Below are 13,205 nucleotides of genomic sequence, written 5' to 3' on the forward strand. Positions count from 1 at the left end.
ATATTTTATATATTATAAAAAATAAAAACAAACTGTCACAGCAAAAATAAATGTTTTCATAAAGATATATTTTCTTTCCACAATTGCACTCTAGGATTCTATCTTAAAACAATATTCATGTATTTTCCCAAATATAAATGCACAAAGATTCCATCACACCAATGTGGTAATAGCAAGAGTCTAGAAATAACCTGCAAATTCACCAGTAATCGGCTATTAAAATATACTAGCACATTAAAATTATAGTAAGATACTACTTCACACCCACCAGGATGCCTTTAATTTTAAAAAAAGAAATGAAACATAGTAAATGTTAGCAAGGATGTGGAGAACATAGAACCCTCTCGTACCTTACTGCTGGAAAGGTAGGATGGTATGGCTGCTGTGAAGACACAGTTTGACCATTCCTTAATGGTTAAACACAGAGTCAGCACGAGTCACCATTCCACACCAAGGTATAGATCCCAAAGAACCAAAACCTGGTACATATAGAGTAGAATATTATCCAGCCAAAAAAAGGAATGAAAAAAAAAAAAAGGAATGAAGTTCTTCCTACCTGCTATGGTGTGGATGAGCCTCAACAACATGGTGCTCAGTGAAAGAAGCCAGACACAGAAGCTCAGCCACGGTATGGCTCCATTCAAATGGACATACAGAATCGGTAAATCCATGGAGATAAAAAACTGGTGGATGCCAACCATGGGCTTTGGGGAGGAGAGAATGGAGAGTCACTACTTAGTGAGTTTGAGGATTTCCATTGGGATGATTAAAATGCTTTGAAACTAGATGGCTAGTGGGTTGTACAATGAGTGAATGTACTAAATGCCGCTCGATTGTTCACTATAAGATGGCTCATTTTACGTTCTGTGGATTGCACCTAGAGCACACACCCACACACTCATCATAATAGGCTCCTGATTGCATTAAAGACTGGCCATTTGGGGCAGTCCCAGTGGCCCAGCGGTTTAGTACCGCCTTCAGCCCAAGGCCTGATCCTGGAGACCCAGGATCGAGTCCCATGTCAGACTCTGTGCATGGAGCCTCCTTCTCCCTCTGCCTGTGTCTCTGCCTCTCTCTCTCTCTCAGTCTGTGCCTGTCATGAATAAATAAATAAAATCTTAAAAAAAAAAAAAAGACTGGCCATTTGGAAAAGAAAAAATCAGAGGATACTCAATGTACAAATATGTAGAAATGCACAGGCTGTGTTGAAGGGCAAGGTTAAGCCAACTAGACAGTATGATCCCATTGATGAAAAACCTGCCCCATGTGTGGTAGATGTACAGACATTCATACACCTTCTTAAATACATTTATGTGTATGCAAACCAGTCTTGCAAAAACTGGTTACCATGGGAAACAGCAATGAGGAGCTTCAGGGAAGGTAAGAAGGGAAACTTTCCCATTCTACTTTGTTGATATCTTTAATGCTTTGTTTTGTTTTGTTTTCCCTAAGAGAGTGAGACCATGGTTGGGGGGTGGGGGGAGAAGCAGAAGAGGGAGAGAATCCCAAGCAGACTCCCTGCTAAGTGCGGAGTCCAAAGAGGGGCTCGATCTCACGGCCCTGAGATCATGACCTGAGCCAAAACCAAGAGTCAGATGCCCAACCGAATGAGCCACCTGGGTGCCCCTGTAATGTTTTTACACCATGTTTTTTTTTCTTTTTAATCTAATTTTAAAAATTAAAAATTTAAACAGTAAGCTGAGAAATCATAAGTATACCTCACATGCCATATATGTGACATAGATACGTTTTATATAAGTGTTATCTATCATGCTAAGTCAGATTCTCTTGCCGCACCCCACCCCTTAGACTTAGCAATATACAGTCAGTTCCCCCTCCAGACTTCTCCCACGTCCTGGGAACGAGTGTGTGGGACCATCTCCCTCCTGGCCTGGATGCAGGAACTTGGCCACAGTATCCATTCCTTATACATTCGTGCCTTTTCAGGATTAGCACACTGCCTGATGCATATCACACACGGAAGCGTACACACAGAAGGAATTACTTAACATGGAAATGAGTGCACCACATTTTTAATAAGTCAACAGTACCCTATTAGGGATTGCCGAGTGTGGCGCTCCCGTGTAATACTCTAAAGATACCCTCTAGCAATTTCTAAATTTCCACCAAACTGAATAAATTTGTAGATTGCAGATATTATTTTAAGAGCCACAGCTTTCATCTCAAGCACAACTAGAACCCGTAAGTATTGCCACAGTACAGTATTGGCAGCAAAACTTGGTCATTTCTGCGGGAAGGGCTCTCAAATTTAAAATCAGAAGAGTCTTCAGTTAATACTCCATGTTGTCCAAAAGATGCATTGCATCCTTGGCTCGGTAAGCAAATGAACAGGATATAAATAAACCTCTGAGAATTACAGATTAGCATTTATCACTTGTCACCACAGCATCATCTGTGAACTCTCGCCTGGGCAGGATCCAAGCCATGGTGCTCACGGTGACATCAGCTTCCCTGTCACACCTCAGGAAGGCCCTGTGAGCTCCGGTTGTGAACCCACGGGACCCCTCACTGGAGAGTGTCATGCGAGTTCTCCTTCCACCTGGCCACCCCAAAGCCTCATCATTGCCACGAGCCACACTTCGGGATTGGCAAAGGAGCCCCAGCCATGAGACTCTGGTTCCCCATGTGCATTGTCTGGTCAAAATAAAACCCTTCACTTCTATCAAAAGGTGTGGAGTCAGCTTTGAGGGGCGGAAGGCAGCAGGAGCCACGGCCGGTGACCACACAAGTGAGCCCCCGCCCCAGGCAATCCACAGGGACACGGAGGGCCCCAGTCGCGGTGAGCGGACAGAACCTCGGCGGTCACGGACAGGACGTGGAGCAGAGTCCTGGCCCCAGGCCCCGGGGTGCCGGTCGCCTCTCCCCCTGCTGCTCCCGTCCAGGGGGTGCAAGGCCAGCTCCATGAGCTGCCGTTTGCCCGAGCTTCCCGGCTCTTTCCAGGCTTCTGGTCTGTGGTCTACCGACATTACTTTCTGCTTAGAGATAGCAGGTCACTGCTTACCGATCCCTCGCTCCGCGCCGGACCTGCCACTGCCCTGGGGTGGGGAGCATCGATGAGGGGGTAACGTCCGGCCGGGAGGGGAAGCGATGTCGGGGTTAGTGAGCAGAAAAGGAGGAAGTTAATCCACTGCAGCACCTGCCTATGACAGCAGGGTCCTGAGGAGAGAAACAGAAAGTGGGGTGGGGGGACACTGAGCCCAAGGTTGAGAGCACCCAGGAGACAGGGGTGGCTAAGTAGACGTGAAGGTTGGGACAGAGGTGACGTCAGCTCCCAGAGCCCAGTGGACTCTCCACGGGACCCCGCACCCACACCTGAAAGCACACATGGCCACAGGCGGGATTACTCACGGTCCCCTGGGCTGAGCCAGGACAGTCAGCAGAGGTCAGGAGCTCTGAGCCAGCGGAACCAGGGATGCCACACAGAGAAGCTTCGAGGCTCCTGTGTGCTGGAGAGGCCCGGCTCCTCCTGCTGGCAAGGCTCTCGGTGTCCGTGCCGGCGTCCTGAGGTGCCCCCTCTGGGCCCACCGCTGTCCACATTCATCCCCTTTCGGTGCCTGGACCTGAAGGGGTGGCTGCCCACATCTGCGGGCTCGTGTGTGACGGAAGCCCGAGACAGAGGCTACCTGGAGAGCTTGCACTGTCCCTGCCGTCCGGCTCACAGGGCAGCGGGAAAAACAGGCCTCCATGACCACGTCCTCGCAGACTAAAGTATCAAGATGCCATCCTACAGAGGACGAGGCACAGAGGGGCTCCCCTGACCATGGTCACCCAGGAAGGACAGAGCAGGGCTGGGAGACATGCTCTGAACAAGCAGGTAATCTAGCGACTGCAGCGATGATAGCAAGCACCCCCAGAGTGCTCCCTGGAGGCCAGGCCCTGTCTGGAGCCCGCACAGATCACTGCATCGCTCACAACAGGCTGACGACCACGTTCCAGATGCGGGCCCGGACTCACGCAAGAATAAGCCACCTGCCCAGGGGCGCACGGCTCATCAGGGAAGAGCCCTGACACCAGAACACGCAGGCCACGGCCCTGTCTGTCTGTGTGAGTCACTCCTGGCACCATCCCCCGAAGGTCCTCCAGGACTCAGTGGTGTCAACAGCCCTGCCACAGCCTTCCTGATCCTTCTATGTAGGGTGATCTCCGGCCTCACTACCCACCCTAGCACAAGGAGTCCTCCACACAAAAAGAACACTTGCAAATCTTCCCTTGCCCTTTCTTAGCCCCGCCCTGCTCACCACCGTGTCACGCAGCCTGCAGTGGGGCAGGACGGAGGATGTGCACACCCAGGAGGATGCCCCTGGCCTTCCTGTCCCCTGACCATCAGCAGCACTCCCTGTAGCACTGACAGGTCCGGGGGAGACTCTGCTCCCCCTGCTGTTGGGCCCTATCCCCCATACACCCCTGAGTGAGGTGTAAGGGCTGTGGGATTTTCAGTGAGGATCCTTTTCCCACAGGGCGTCCCAGAGCCCGCAGGGAGGCCCTCTGGGCAGGCCCAAGTGATGACTGCACTTGGACATGGGACTTACACTGGCTATTGTCCGGGAAGGGCATGGGGGTCACCTGGGGGACACTACCTTCTTCTCTTCTAGCTGTGTTCAAGACGGAAAAGACTCTCGCCTTTGCCCTCATGTCCCCCTACCTGCAGAAAGCCCCCCTCCAGGGCCGGACAGATCATAACTAACATGGCCTGGCTGCCTTGCTCAGCCCTAAATTGAAGGACTTTTGCATATGAAGTGTTTGCAGGTAAGCACTTGACCGTGGTCCCCTTACTCTGCAGAGCCAAGGAGTCACAATCCCATGAGCACTGCACCTCGTTTCACCTTTTGCCTGGAATGATTTTACAATAATCATGATCTGGTGTAATTTATTTATAAAATAGGAGAAATAGATGACAACATGAAGAGTCATAGACAATGCCTCTTCTGTATCCTTCTCTGAAAGGTTTGGTCGTCCAATAAAGGCATTTACATAATCACATTACATTTATTGCTCACAAGGATAAACTAACAGGGGAAGGAAAGCTGTCTAGCAGATGCCCAACGATAGAAGTTGCAGCAGGAGGATAAACATAAATGTTTTCATCGCTATTCCAGGGGCAAGTGCTCTCCCCAAAGTCAAATATTAGAAGAGTTGGCGGTGGTTCTCGATTGACCATTTTTTACTCTAATCACTCACTCTTTATAGATTACCTTCATAGGTAATCTTTGGAAAATCAATCCCCGTGTGGCTGAGAACAGAGTTCATGTTGCCTCTCACTTTGTGCCTGATTTTAAAGGGATAAGGCTGGAAACTTCTCATCCAGAGGTGTAGGTGGCAGGAGAGTGGGAAACAGCACTGAGTGCTGCAGAGAAGCACGGGGCTGTCCTTAGGGCTGTACCCCTAAAAAGCATTGTGACCTGAGATATAAAACGTACCAGGTGGCTGACATCGTGCCTCCCATCTGGAATCGTGGAGATGACAGTAGTTGCCACCCACACTCCTCACGAAGAATGAACAAGACGTTGTTTCTGTTAACGGCTCTTTGTGGCTCAGGGCTGTGCTACCTAAAACAGCAGAGCTGGACAATGCTGCCAAACATTTCCCAGGTCAGATTCATGCTGTGCTCCCTCTGTGTTGTGGCCCTAATGGATGCACATTGCACTAGTCTCTGGGGACCTAAGGGAGTACTCACCTGTCTTTCTGCATCTTGAGGAGAAGCTATTGCACAAAATCACTCAGTTCTGCTGGACAGAATCAGTACCAATATGCACCAAATAAGCCTTCTTCAGACGGGCCTTTCAACAGTCCGAGTTTGTGTTCTGAAAAGTGCTGGTCTGCTTTGGTCTCCCTGCACTGTGCTTGTCCCCTACTGTGCGTCAGAGTGAGGGGCATCAGAAAAAGAGACAGAGGGCTTTAGCCCCATTCAATCTGGTTAGTGCAGGCAGGCAATCTGACAAACACAAAATCTGGATTAAAACAATCCACTCACAATTGTGAAAAGAGTCTTTTATTCCCGGGAGCACCTGTGTGGTGCAGTGGGTTGAGCATCCGACTCTTTGTTCTGGCTCAGGTTGTGATCCCTGGGTCATGAGATCAAGTCCTACATTGGGATCCACGCTTAGTGCAGTGTCAGCTTCAGATTCTCTCCTTCTCCCTCTACCCCTCCCATATGTGTTCTCTCTCTCAATATATAAATCTTAAAAAGAGAGAGAAAGAGAGTCCCCTGTCCCCTTTCCTACCTTTCCACCAGGACAAGTCTCTATTTTACAGAGAATAGGGAGCCACCAATGGGAACAATTATTGACTTTTGCTCTATTGATTTATCAACTATTGGGCTATCCAGATGTTTGGGGACCAGGAGAAAAATAAATGATGAAATTTCTACAAAGCCCTGTCAGTAGGAAAGGAAAAGGAGGTGAAATAGGTCAGAAGCTGGGGAGCATAAAGGAGTCCAGGAGTCCTCCTTGTACAGGAGAGTCCAGAATCAAGCTGGGTCATGCTGCATGTGTGGTGTGTGGGGCCATGTGCCATGTGAATTCTGTTCTCTATGCTCCTAATATTACGAGTTCTCACACCTTTGGGGGAAGGAGAACAAGAAGCTCTAGGAAGAGGCATATGAACTCCTAGCCCCAAGTTTTCCAAGTAGAGCACATGCTCAGACCTCCACCCACAAAAATTCTAATTTACAAGTCAGCAGGTCTCACCGACACAAACCATACAAATCTCTGGGGACAGTGAGTCTGCAGTGATATCTCTCTAATCATATGCTCTATCTAGTGGTGATGGTACCGAGGACTTTCTGGTCCTTTCTGGTCCAGGTGCCATGCTAAGTACTCAATGCACACTGTCTCATGCATGCTTCCTGGACACCCAGACCCAAAGACGCATGGCTCACAAGTGCCATAAAATGTGTTTGAATTGGACCCATGTGATTCTAAAAACCAAATAAACTCTTCCAGATTGCCTTTAGACTGACAGGGAGGAGGACTCAGTTGATGTTGTTTGCTCCCTCTGAGATTAGGAACTGCAGCCTTCCTCCTTGATCAGTTTTGTTCTCTGTCCAAGTCTCTCCCTTGACTTTGTTTGTACCTTACATCTCTGACTTGCATCAACCACTTCCTCCTATAATTAGGTCTCAAGACTCACCAACACTCTCCAAGGTTGTATTTTCACTAGATCACTGAGGTTAGGTCTCCTTTGGAGTATGGTGTTCTGTGTTTATTAATATTAATATTTTCCTTGAGAAGAACTTTATACATGCTCATTGTAAAAACATTTTGGAAAATGTACACAAAGTTTAAAGGTAATAAAATTCACACACATTAACATATGTACAGTCTCATATTCACATACACACACTCACACTCCACACACACACACACACTCATGCCCACTTAGACACACACCTGTGCACTATCACATGCACAAACACACTCATACATGACACACACATGCACATTCACACATATACACACACATACATACTCAGGCATATTTACAAATAAGATCATATCATAATCTTGTTTATATGTCAATCTTTAGCCTATTCTTATATAATGAAATATTTCCATTTTATAAATGTGTGTATACATATATATACATATATAGTTTTACTATATATTTTATTTTTTTAATGTTATCTCATTTTATGGATATATCACATCTTATTTGTTGAATGTGCCACTTTTGGACAAGAGGTTTTTATTTAGTATTGGCATTTGTAAACAAAGTTTTAACGTACATCCTTGTAATGTGAACTTAGTTTTCTTTTCATTAAGAAAAGTTCTAATGAGAATAATTAGACTGATGAGAAGCCACATTTTTAAACTTGAAATATATATACATATAACAAAACAGATATATACACATTAAATAAAACATACAAATAAAAAAAATATATATATATAATAAAGGGAGCCACATTATACTCTCCTGAGCATTCTATAAGATTCCCTCTTTTATCACAAGTTCATCAACAAGGGACTATCACCATAGCCACTGCCAAATTGAGATTTAAAAAAATGAGATTTCATTCATTTTAAAACTGTATGGACTTATTATTAAGGTGAAAATTTTTTTGTTTGCCCTATGGCCATCCAGATTTCAACTTGTCCAAAAAAGACCATTTCTAAATGTCACCTATGTTTTTGTCTCTTTGTGTGTGTGTGTGTGTGGCTAAATATGTCTTCATGAGTCTTAAAAACATTTCTAATAAGAAGAAAATTAACCCTATTCCTCTGACCCAGTGATACACTGCAAATGCTTCCCCTAGTTTGTTTGTTTTTTTGTTTTGTTTTGTTTTGCTTTGCTTTTGCCATATTTTCTGATTTATTTCTGGTGAGGCTTCTACTTCCAGTCTGGATGGAGTAACACACCCTGGGTTTACTCTTCAGGGTGTGTTACTCCTCTCAGAGGAAGAGGGCCAGTCACATATATTAAAAATTGTTTTCAAACACTGGCCTTGAGGCAGCCCAGGCCAGGGATATCTATGAGACAGAATGCAAATGGGGTGAACCCTGTGATCACTCAGTTTCTGCCCAGAGAAGGCACCCAGATGTCAGAGGGGCTCAAGGAAGTCAGGACCACTGGAGTTCTTGGGCAAAGCACCACAGAGGAGAGGACGTGCAGGTATGCAGAGGGTGGGCTCCGTAAATTGAGTGATGATCAGCACATGTGTGTGAGAATACTACCAGAAAGAAAGGGCAAAGGATCTGTAGGGCTGAGGAGAACACCCCTGGGTCTCTCACAGACCAGGTACCAGCCAGAGGGGAAAATCTCATCAACTATGGGAACAGTCCTGCTAAGCACAGGGGAGGGGAAACTGACCCTAGACTCAGTGTTGTGCTGGTTTTCCTGAAGTCAGCTAACAGGAAGCTCTAAAAAGAACCACACTGTCTTTATTGTCTCCAAGAACACAGATCAACAGTACTTACAAGAATGCAAAAGTATTCAGCACCCAAGGTAAAATTCACATCTGACATCCAATCAAAAACCACCAAGTCAGCAAAGAAGTAGAAAAATACAAATTGCAAGGAGGAAAACTCAATCAGAAAGGCACAGATAATAGAGTCAGCAGACACAGATAGTGGGAGTGGTTGGGTGACTGTGCACCATATGTCCAGAACTAAGGGAATGATTGAGAATGTTGGGGAGAGACAAGGAAGTTATGGAAGGCAGCCCAATCAAACCTCTAGAGATGAAAAGTGCTAGGTATTATATTCAAAATACAAAGAGTGTTATTAATAAAAGATTAGACATTGAAAAAGAAATGGAGAATCTAAAGATAAAAAAATTCTAACAAAAGAAACCCAAGGAGAAAGGAAATTTTTTTAAAAAGATTTTATTTATTTATTCATGAGAGACAGAGAGAGAGAGAGGCAGAGACACAGGCAGAGGGAGAAGCAGGCTCCATGCAGGGAGCCTGACATGGGACTAGATCCTGGGTCTCCAGGATCCTGCCCTGGACTGAAGGCAGTGTTAAATCCCTGAGCCACCGGGGCTGCCCAAGAAAGGAGAATTTTTAAACAAATGTATGGTGAGACAGCCTTAAATAGCCAAATATACCTCTAACTGGAGTCTCTCCAAAGGATGTGGGAAGTGGGGGTGGAGAGCAGAAAAATGATTTAAAGTATTAGTGGCCAAAAATGTTCCAAATTTGATGAAAACTGCAAACCAACAGATCCAAGGAGCAAATCTTAAAAGCAGCCAGAGGGGAAAAGGCACTTTATATACAGAGGAACAAAGAAAAGGCTGACAGTAGATTTCCTATCAGAAACTGTAAACTATAAAGCAGAAGAGAAGCATCTCTAAAGTACTAAAAGAAAATTGTCAACTTAGAATTCTTTATTTCCTGAAAATACCTTTCAAAAATTGTGGAGAAATAAGGACTTTTTCAGACATACAAAACCTGAAAGAAATCATCACCAGAAAACTCACACTACAAGAAATGTTGAAAAGATGTCCTTCAAGCAAAGAAAAATGCTATCAGGTGGGAACCTAGGTCTACAACTCAGGCATGAAGAATATCAGGACCCAGCAATTGCACTGCTGGGGATTTACCCCAAAGATTCAGATGCAGTGAAACGCCGGGACACCTGCACCCCGATGTTTCTAGCAGCAATGACCACAACAGCCAAACTGTGGAAGGAGCCTCGGTGTCTATCGAAAGATGAATGGATAAAGAAGATGTGGTCTATGTATACAATGGAATATTACTCAGCCATCAGAAAGTACAAATACCCACCATTTGCTTCAACGTGGATGGAACTGGAGGGTATTATGCTGAGTGAAGTAAGTCAATCAGAGAAGGACAAACATTATATGTTCTCATTCATTTGGGGAATATGAATAATAGTGAAAGGGAATAGAAGGGAAGGGAGAAGAAATGTGTGGGAAATATCAGAAAGGGAGACAGAACATAAAGACTCCTAACTCTGGGAAACGAACTAGGGGTGGTGGAGGGGGAGGAGGGCGGGGGTGGGCGTGAATGGGTGATGGGCACTGAGGGGACACTTGACGGGATGAGCACTGGGTGTTATTCTGTATGTTGGTAAATTGAACACCAATAAAAATTAATTTATTAAAAAAAAAGAAAGGGAGACAGAACATGGAAGACTCCTAACTCTGGGAAACGGACTAGGGGTGGTGGAAGGGGAGGTGGGCAGGGGGTGGGAGTGACTGGGTGGTGGGCACTGAGGTGGGCACTTGACAGGATGTGCACTGGGTGTTATTCTGTATGTTGACAAATTGAACACCAATAAAAAATAAATTTATTATTTAAAAAAATCCTTTACCTAAAAAAAAAAAAAGAGGAGTATCAGGAATGTTAATTACATGACTAAATATAAAGATTATTTTATTTATTAGTTATATCTCTCAACGAGATAACCAATTACTTAAAGTAACTACTGTGTATTGTAGGGGTTATAAAATTATGTAGAAGCAAAACCTATGCAAAGGCAGCTCAAACTCCAGGAGAGGAATAAACGAAAGTGTTCTGTGTAAGGCAGCAGAGTGTTTCCTAAAGTTTGACTGTAGGTAAGTTATTTCCCTTTTTCCTTTCTTTTTTTGCCTTATGTTTGATTAAGTAAATACTTTATTATGTTTTCCTCTAGTATTTTCTCTTTTTTTAAAGACATTTATTTAAGAGAGAGTGAGATAGAGAAAGAACATATGAGTAGGGGCAGGGGCAAAAGAAGAAGCAGGCTCCCCACTGAGTAGAGAGAGCCCAATGTGGGGCTTGATCCCAGGACCCTGGGATCATGACCTGAGCCGAAGACAGATGCTTAACTGACTGAGCCACCCAGGCACCATCCTCTATTGTCTTCTTCATTACATATTCTTTTATTACTCTTGTAGCAGTAACCCAAATTAAAATATGCATGCCTGACTTACACAAAAAATCACTTTTTTTTTTTTTTTACTTCTTCCCTGATAAGGGAATTCAGAGCTAAGAATTCAACTCTCCATCCACTTTCCTGACATTCAGAGTTATTGTTGTCCAGCATTTCCATTACAAATGTGTTTTAAATCCCACCAGATAGCATGATTATTGTTTATACCATCAGTACTCATCTATATGTTCATTATTCTCATAATTCACCCATTACTATTCTCCTGAATTTCTTTCTGTCCTGCCAGGCTTCCATCTATGATGAGTTTCCTTCTCTTAGAAGAACTTCCTTTAGAATTTCATTTAGTGAGGACCTGCCAGTAATTACTTCTCTTCATTTTGTTGGACTGAACATATATTTATTTTGCCTCATTTAAATAAAGATTTTACGTATTTATTCATGAGGGACACAGAGGCAGAGATATAGACAGAGAGAGAAGCAGGCTCCTCACAGGGAGCCCGATGTGGAACTCAAGCTCCAGACCCAGGATCATGACCTGAGCCAAAGGCAGCCGCTCAATCGCTGAGCCATCCTGGCGTCCCTGTTTTGCCTGATTTTTAAAGGGTGTGATCCCTTGGTAGATGATTTGAGGTTAGCAGTTCTTTTGTTTCAGCATTTCAAGATGCAGATGGATTTCCATGTCTTCTGGCTTCGAGTGTTCCTGTTGAAAGCCTGCCTTCCTTCACCCCCTCTCCTTGTGGGGAGGTGTTGGTATATCTCATGCTTCTGTGCCCCTCTTGTGTTTCTGCACATCCTTGTATCACCTTCTGCTCCCTCTCCTCTCTGGGAGCCATTTTCTGTATTTGCCCACTTGGTTGGGCTTTCTCCCCTATCCTTCCTCTCCCCTCATCACTTCCTACAGAGCCTCAGGATAGGCTCTAGAGTTCATGTCCTGAATCTAGCTGTTTATTTGAGATTTGTAATATTCCTATATCTAAGTATATGCTATAGGTGTGTGTTATGAGTGGAGTGGTCTGATTTTCTTGTGGAATCGTATTATTCTATTTGAAAGTGTGTGGACAGTTTGGATTTCAACGACCATCAACATTCTATGGTCTCTCTTCAACCAGACACTCAAAGTGGTTGTTGGGAGCTATATCAAATAGAAATATCCAAACTTGTTTATGGGCAAATATTCCTTTTATAATCTGTTGCTGTTTTCATTATTATGATTGCCGTTATGTTTTGATCTCAAAAGAATACCCATCCTATTCCCTCAGAACTCTCGGTTCCAGGGCAAGTTAGTGGTCTACAGCCTATGTCTGTGTGCCCTTTCCTCAGATGCCACTTTCTATATATAATCCATAGCTCACACTCTGGTGTGCATTCTAATCTCAATTCACTGAACAGCTCGTTTAAATGCTAATTCTTGGACTGTATCTCTAGAGATTATGATTCAAGGAGGCTGTTGTGGGGGCTGAGAATGTCTGAATTTCTAATAAGCATCCCACATGATTTTGACTCATGCAGCCCTGGGACCGCCTTTCTAAAAACAGTGATACAGATGTACCTCATAGGCCCATCATCAGGAAAGGAAGATCCCCACTGGATGAGATTCATGCCAAGATAATGTCATTACAGCAGGACTCAGGGCACCAAATAGGCAAGAAGGCTGAGAACATCAAACAGGATCTAACATTCAGGAGCATAACTGTGCAAAGGAACAGGAGAAAGCATAACTGTTCTCAAGGAACACAGGCAGGTGCTTTATCAATAATTTCACAGCATATCATCTCTCTTTCAAAGGTTAGAACGATGGATCAGAGGCACTCACCCAGAACCCAGGTATGATGCCTGTAACAGGTGGGC

The sequence above is a fragment of the Nyctereutes procyonoides genome, unplaced genomic scaffold (genome assembly GCF_905146905.1).
Source record: "Nyctereutes procyonoides isolate TBG_1078 unplaced genomic scaffold, NYPRO_anot_genome, whole genome shotgun sequence".
NCBI classification, from domain to species: Eukaryota; Metazoa; Chordata; class Mammalia; order Carnivora; family Canidae; genus Nyctereutes; species Nyctereutes procyonoides.